The 8,570-nt window shown below is 40.1% G+C and overlaps 1 protein-coding gene across 1 annotated transcript in view; it reads right to left on the bottom strand.

Annotated features, from left to right (window-relative positions):
- Nucleotides 1–7,057, bottom strand: part of tnfrsf13b (TNF receptor superfamily member 13B) — a 29,162-nt gene extending 22,105 nt beyond the window's left edge. Inside the window, exon 1 of the mRNA XM_078418508.1 lies at nt 7,011–7,057. The gene's annotated coding sequence lies outside the window, so the exon portion shown is untranslated. The remainder of the gene's footprint in view (nt 1–7,010) is intronic.
- Between the last annotated feature and the right edge of the window lie 1,513 nt (nt 7,058–8,570).

Genomic DNA, 8,570 nt, shown 5'->3' on the forward strand with positions numbered 1-8,570 from the left:
TTATTTAGGTACAGACAAAAAGAATTGTATAGATTTAGTTCAAATTTGGAGGAAATAAGGAAATATGTAGAAGACTGCAGTAAGAAATAGATCTTGCTGGAGCCAAGCAGAGTGAGACATTATATGGTAGTTACTGGAAAATATGAAACTACAATTTGGAATAAATTATTTAAACTTTAAAAACAAAATTAATTAACACTTAAAGGGGAATATGTAACAGAATATGAGGAAAAAGTAGGATTTTAGGAAACAACTCTGGAAATACTAGCAAGTGCAACTTTGAATGCAAGTAAAGAGTGTAGTTAATGGTAAAACCCTGAACAGCATTGATGTGCAGAGGGATCTTGGAGTCCAAGTTAATAGCTCACGAAAGGTGGCAACACAAGTAAATATAGTGAAGGTGTATGGTATGCTTGCCTTTATTGCTAGGGGCATTGAGTATAAGAGTCAGGAAGTCATAAAGCAGTCCAATAGGACTTTGGTTAGCTAGCGCTTGGAGCAAAGCATGCAGCTCTAGTCGCCCCATTAAAGGAAAGATGTGGAGGCTTTGGAGAGGGTGCAGAGAGGGTTTACCAGAAAGCTGCCTAGATTAGGTTTCTACTGCGGGGAGAGGTTGGACAGACTCGGATTATTTTCTCTGGAACGTCGGTTCAGGGGAAACTTGGTAGAAGTATATAAAATTATGAGAGGTATATATAGGGTAGACAGTCAGAACTTTTTTCCCAGGGTGATAATGTCCAACGCCAGGGCATAATTATGAGCTGAGAGGGGGAACATTGAATGGAGATGTGCGGGCCAATTTCCTTTACACAGAGAGAGGTGGGGGCCTGGAACGCACTGCCAGGGATGGTGGTGGCGGCAGATATGAAAGTGGTGTTTGAGGCTTTTGGATAGGCATATGAAAATGCAATGAATAGAGGGATATGGATAATGTATAGGTAGATGAGATCAGTTTAACTTTGTATCATGTTCAGCACAAACATTGTGAGTCAAAGGGCCTGTTCCCATGGTGTCACTTCTATATTCTAAATGGCCAAGTGGTAACTTTTTTTAGGAATTAATTCTGATCTTTAAAGGTAAAATGCATAAATGTAACAACCACATGAATGCTAAGTTCTTGAATAAGGTACATAATACACATTGTGAATGTGTTTGATGAAAGTAATTTACAACTGGAGATGAGGAACTCTCTTACTAAAGTGACCTAATGAATGCGGGAAGAATAAATGTTCAAACTGGAAGCTTTTAACACGACAAATTTGCGATCCATGTCATATAATTTTTGACTTTGGCTTGATACTTGTGAGGATGGAACTTTCATGAAACAGCCAGTGCAAAATGTTCATTTGATTAGCTTGCATGTGGCACCTAAGGCTGGATCGTGTGCTCAGCAGAAGCTGCAGCCAGTGCTATTGCTGAATAATCGTCACATGCCTAATGGGTAGAGGCCTGATCCTGGCATGTAAATTAATATTTTCTATCATATTTTTGTCTGAAAAAGGGTCCTGACTTGAAACTTCACCAATCCATGTTCTCCAGAGTTGCTGCCTGACCCACTGAGTTACTCCAGCACTTTACGTCTTAAAAAATATTTTATGCATTGATTCATGCAAACTTTGTCCAATTGACCTTCAACAATCCTGCTTTCTTACAAATATTTTCATCTTTGCTTTGGATTCATGTAGGTTGATTTATTTTTTCACACACAAGAATACTGTCAAACAAATAGTACATTGTGCAATTGCATTTGTATCTTAACGATCTCCATATCCAATCACAGTCAGCCACGGCAAATCTTGACTTTTAGACAATGTCTCAACACATTAACTCCATCATCAATGAATTAATCTTCCATGAATACCAACACTGTCAGTACTTGCATCTCCTCTTGCTAGTTTTCTGACTGATCGGGAACAGATGAAACCATGATGAGACCCTGCCATATCTCTGTTTCCTACCCACTCATCATGTCCTCCCAAGTGTTATGGGAATAGCGCACCCGGTGGTGCAGTACCGGGGATATATTACCCATGAGGCTGTAGCCAGAGGATCCTGAATTACAATGGCTGAACCTAAGACTCGAGTGTAAAGCCTCTGTTAATTAGTTGTGTAGCTGTACTGTAGCAGGTTACAGAAAGGAAACACACTAACAAAACACCAAGCAAGGCCTGTTCAATGCTACATGTGTGCAAGCAAAATAAATTGTGATCATAGAAATATTTGCTTTGTTTGATACCAGAAAGGCATCAATTAATCCCTCTAGTCCACCACCCGCAAATTTCCTGGATTGATCTAAAGACTTGAAGATCCTGGGGTATTACTGAGAGCAAACTCCGATTTAGAAACCATTGGGAAATTTTAAAACTGCCTTTTTTTTCCTCCATTTTCTATGAACCCATTTGCTTATTAGTTGTAAAATAATACTGAGAATGAGAAAAGAGCTCTTTGCCTGACAGCCAAGAACCATTTGGGTGACAGATCATAGTAAGGCAAGGCACCATGAGGATGAGCACAGACACAAAATGCTGGAGTAACTCAGAGGGACAGGCAGCATCTCTGGAGAGAAGGAATGGGTCTGAAGAAGGGTTTCGACTCGAAACGTTACCTGTTCCTTCTCTCCAGAGATGCTGCCTGACCCGCTGAGTTACTCCAGCATTTTGTGTCTATCTTCGGTTTAAACCAGCATCTGCAGTTCCTTCTTGCACATGAGGATGAGAATGTTGATTGAGTGGGAGGTGGGCCTGTGATAGGATATTGATGATAATCGAGGGTGTGAGAGCCTGTAATGAAACATCAAGGAAAATCTCCAACTAAATTTGGAATCTTTGCAGTGGGGATTCTGCAGTCAATTGAGATGTCGGCATGCACAGTCTCCATCGTCAGCTGCACCTCTGGAGGAAGATTTACTAGTATCTGCTCTTCACAACGTGACTTGAGAATGCTTAGGGCAAGTTTCACTCTGTGTCCAGTTCATACACTACTTCACATAGGGTAGGGAGATGGTGTTTTTTTTCATCTGACAGAAATTAATGCTGATCTGAGTGTCTGATATTGGTTCATGGTTCTCATGTTCACCTTGCCGTAGAGTCATAGACAAATACATCAAACAGTACAGCACTGGAACAGGCCCTTCAGCCCACAATGTCCATGCTGAACATGATATTAAATTAAACTAACCTCCTCTGCCTTCAACTGATCCATATTCCTCCATTCCCTTCATATCCATATGCCTATCCAAAAGCCTCAAATGCCACTATCGTATCTGCACTACCACCCCTGGCAACACTTTCCAGGCACCCAGTAGTCTGTGTAAAAGTAAACTTGTCTTGCATATCTCCTTAAAACTTTGTCCCTCTCACCTAATAGCTAAGCCCTCTAGTCAGAACATTTTTCCTCACAGAGGAAATGTCAGTCTATCCTATCTATTGGCTCTCATCATTTTATATACTTCTATCAAGAAGCAGACCTGAAGCCGGATGCAGCACAGAAGCAGGGCTACCAAGTCCACACTGAATATTGAACATCCATCTGTACTATGTTAATCCCATTTTTTAATTCTTCGCACATTCTTATTGATGCTCCCGAAACTAAGGGCAATTTATGTGGCCAATAAACCCACTAAGTTGCATGTTTTGGGGACTTGGGAGAAAACTGGAGCACCTGAGGAAAATCCATGTGGAACAGGGAGACTGTGCAAACGCCAGGTCGACAGCACTGGAGCAGTTAGGATTGAAAACAGGCACACAAATTCAATTTAAAAAAAAATCAGTACAGTATTACCACAAGGAACAGGCAGGCATAAGCGATGTAGATTTGTTGCACTTAAACGTTCAATAGTTCGTGCCATCTGTCAAAATGCAAATTGAGGCATTGCTTTAACCTAAACAGGGACAAAGAATTCTCAAATTGTCCCTCCTCTTTTTATTTCCACCCTTTCCTCCGCTTCAACTATGTACCCACGTTTTTTGATTTTATTTTGTTCATTTAGTGTATATCCTGGAATTTAGTGTTAGTATCCTCATAAAATTGAAGATAAGTAAATGAACATACAAATAAATGTGTTACTTCCAACTTGCCTCTTTTGCTCTTTCGAATCTCCAAGTGCATCATCTCTTTCACACTGCATTCTGAGCTGAGAGAGAGGTTCGTCACAATCTGCTGCAGATTCAATCTATTTCTGGAACTTGAAGCGTGGGACTTAATACCTCCCACAATCTTGCACTTCCTCCTACAATCTGCTCGCTTTTAAAACACTAACTTTGCTTATCCTAATTATACTTCTTGCTTATTTCAGCCTCTTGTACAATAGGCTTAGCCCTTTATACTAATTACCACTGAAATAATTTATTGTTTGGCGATAAGTTTAAGTTGTTGATTGTAATAGCATTACCCTTCAGAGACTTAAATGGGATTATGAATAACACATGGAAACTTATCAAAGATTTTAACAACCTAATCAATATTTTTAAGACCACTTCAAAATTTACTACCAGAGAGTTGAATAAGGACACATTAACTGAACTGTTAAGAATTGGAAAGTCTCATGCAATCAGATAAAGAGGAAACACTTTTAACAACCTCTTCAGCTAAAACACCTAATATATATTTTTGAGAAATGAAATGTTCATTCTTAACATAGAACATAGTTAAATACATATTTGTTGTACAGCACAAATACAGGTTCACAGTGTCTCTGCTGAACATGATGCCAAAACTATCATTTATCTGCTCATAACTCGTACCCCTCCATTCCCTAAATATCCACATGCTTATACAATAGGGTTTTAAATGCCGCTAATGTATCTGCTTCAACTACCACATTTGGCAGCACATTTCAGGCACTCACCAACCTCTGTGTAATTAAAAAAAACTTGCCCCACACATCTCTTTTAAACTTTGCCCCTCGCACCTTAAAGCTATGCTCTCTAGTACAGTATTTGATTTTTCCATCCTGGGAAAAAAAATCTGACTATCAACCCTAACTATGCCTTTTATAATATTATATACTTCTATCAAGACTCTCCGCAATCTCCAGTGTTCCAGAGAAAACAATCCAATTCTATCTAACCTCTCCCTGTATTTAATATGCCCTAACCAGGCATCATTCTGATAAACCTCCTCTACATCTTTCCAAAGCCTCCACATCATTCCTGTAACGGGGCGACCAGATCTGCATACAATACTCCAAATGCGGCTTACCAAATTCCTATAAATCATGATCTGGACATCAAGATCCCTCTAAAATGATGTTAAAGTCCATGCCATTAGTTGTATATTTTCCCCTTACATTTGACCTCCCAAAGTGCAACACCTCATACTTGCTCAGGTTAAACTCCATTGTCCCATTTCTCCTCCCATTTATGCACTGGTCTATATTCCACTGTATACTTTGACTCACAGTCCGCAAACTTACAAGTGAACCAGTCTGCGTTTATGTCCCATTCTTGTTCCAGTCTTCACTTGATAAAATGTTAGTGCATCTTTCTCATTGCTTTGAATGTTCACTGTCACCTTGAATGATACAAGGAGACAGTGAGGTTTCACTAAACTAATGTTGATTCACTTTTGTCAGTTTCCAGTTCACTTTTGCTTAACACGGTCAGTCCAGTGAGACTGGACATCTCCCACATTCCAGAATTTTACCACTGGATTGTCTTTCTATATATCTATCTGGATTATGATTGCTGCCTCCACAATTCTTTGCCACGGCTATTCATTCCAATTTCCCTGTGATTTGTAGTCTGAAACTAAGAACTATATTTTGTCAGACTTGCTTTTGTTTCTTCGTATACACTCTCTAAGCTGAGCTCCTTTTTTACATTTTGCAGATATGTGAGCCACTCACACTGCACAAGTACCAGACAATTATCTCCAACAAGAGATCCTACCTTGACATTTACTAACATTACCATCGCCAAGTGATCCATCATCAACATCCCATGGTCATCACTGGGCCTAAAACATTAGTTCTGTGGCCACAGAATATTGGTATCTGCAGTGAGTGACATATCTCCTGTGCCTCAAAGCTATTCCGTCGTCTACGTCACATCAGGAATGTGGTGAAACACTCTCCATTTGCCTGAATAATCGGAACTTCACCAGCCTCAAGAGCAACGCAGCCAATTTGATTATCACTCCATCACTCTCAATATATATTCCATCCACCATTAACAATGTCGCTACAGTGTGTACAATCTACAAAATGTGCTGCACTTTCTTGCTTAAATTACTTTTATAGTAGCTCCTGGACCAGGATCTCTGTGACCATGATAGACAAGAGCAGCAGGCATAGGAAATACCACCACTTGCAGGTTCCCCTCCAAATCAGCCATCATACTGACTTGGAAATATATGACTGTCCCTTCATTGTTTCTGGGTCCAAATCCTAGAATTAACTATCCAACCACTCATAGAACATAACAACATAAGAACAGGCCCTTCGGCCACAATGTCTGTGCCGTACAGGATGCCAAGATAACTAATCTAATTCGCTTGCACTATATCCTTTTAGTCCCTACATATGCGTGTGCCTGTCTAAAATCTTCTTAAATGCCGCTATTGTATCTGCTTCACCACCCCTGGCAGTGCGTTCCAGGCACCATCAGGTCTGCTCTCAATCTCCAGCGTTCCAGAGAAAACAGTCCGACTGAGTGTTCCTTAAGCAGAAGGACTGCATTGGTTCGAACCATCTTAAGAACAATTATAAATGCTGCTTTACTACTGATATTGATGATCCAAAAGAATTATATAATAAAAACTCAATTTAAGTTGCAGAAGTGACATTGGATCCAAACATGTTCTAGTGCGTTTGCCATAAATCTATAGAAACAGTAAAACATTTCAACACATTTAAATTTCTGTAGTGAGATAGGTATATTTGTTTAATTCTGAAGCAAATCTAAATTCCATCTACTTTTTTTGGAAAGTGAATCTAAGTCAGTACCTTTCCCAAATTTATCAATGTTAGCATTAAATATCTGAACCCAATATACATTTATGTATGGACTTACATTATCTTGGACCCAGCTGGCTGTTCTTTGTGACTTGATGGTGTGTGTGCATCTGTGAATCACTGTGAAACTTCTTGTCTTATCAGAAGGAAGTACTTCCAGGGGTTTTCCCTTGTCATTTTACAGCACATTTCTCGAGAGTCAGAATAGAAAAGCAGACAAATTATGTTAAACTTGCAAATCTTACTTAGTCATTTAACTGGTTTATAACAGTCGAGTGATTTTACACTTTTACAGCACAACTTCTGACAGATGCGAAGATGGTTAAGTCTGGCCACTGACTGAAAATGCTTTAAACAATTTACCTCAATGTGAGTAAGTAGAACTTAAGTTCAATTAAATGTGCAGGAGGTGTAAACTCCACACCAATCCAAAATACTTGATTCTGACTTTGAAATGGAACAATGATTAAACAGCAGTCAAGGAAATGTCATTATACATCCCTAAAGAGGAGGAATGCACCACCTTACATGCACCAAGGCAATTATTCCTTCCCTATCAAAATGATCTTCCTGGTTCTACTATGTGATCTTGAAGCTATTCAAAACTTTGCTGCTTGTATCGTAACTTGTATTCTTATGCCATTTATCCATGTGTTTACTGCTTTAAGTAACGCATGGACTGAGTTTTAAATTCTCATCCTTACAATACAATACAATACAATACAATATATCTTTATTGTCATTGTACCCAGGGGTACAACGAGATTGGGAATGCGCCTCCCATACGATGCACTAATTTAGGTAATTTAGACAGCAGCAACCCAACGAAACGAACAGTTATAACAGTTTTGGACAGGGTAAAGTGCAAGTTGATCTATGCGTTGTGGCCATCCGGCTCAGCAGGACCGGTTCATAGCAGCTATGGCCCTGGGGATGAAGCTGTTCCTGAGTCTGGAGGTGCGGGCATAGAAGGCCTTGTATCGTCTGCCCGATGGAAGGAGTTCGAACAGACTGTTGCAGGGGTGTGAAGAGTCTTTGTGGATGCTGGTGGCTTTTCTGAGGCATCGTGTGTTGTAGATGCCCTCCAAGTCTGGTAGCTGTGTTCCGATGGCCCTCTGAGCTCTATGGACTACCCGCTGTAGAGCTTTCCTTTCTGCCTCCGTGCAGCTGAGGTACCACACAGGGATTCCATGCGTTAGGATGCTCTCTATGGTGCTATGAAATCCCTCCATTATTTCCCCAACTCACTAATTTCTAATCTCCTGTCATCCTCAGGTATTTTCTCCAATTCTGGACTCTTGGTCATCCCCACATTAAATCACCAATCACCATAGTAATGAAAACCATGCTTTGTTTGCCAGAAATCCAATCTTGGAATTTTCTCCTTTAACCTTTCCATCCCTCTTTTAGCCTCTGCTTTTTTGATTGGCAGATGGTTGCATGGGGTTTAAAGATGAAAAGACAAACATGATGCGACAAAGATAGAAGAGGCATGAGATGTGAAGCCAGAGGAAGGAATATGGGTGAGTAAGGGTGGGGAGGGGAAATGGGTGTATATCTAGGTGGTGCACAGGAAAGGGGGGGGGGATTGAACACCTTAAATTGGAGAATTTGGTGT

Source organism: Rhinoraja longicauda, chromosome 21 (genome assembly GCF_053455715.1).
Source record: "Rhinoraja longicauda isolate Sanriku21f chromosome 21, sRhiLon1.1, whole genome shotgun sequence".
Lineage (NCBI taxonomy): Eukaryota > Metazoa > Chordata > Chondrichthyes > Rajiformes > Arhynchobatidae > Rhinoraja > Rhinoraja longicauda.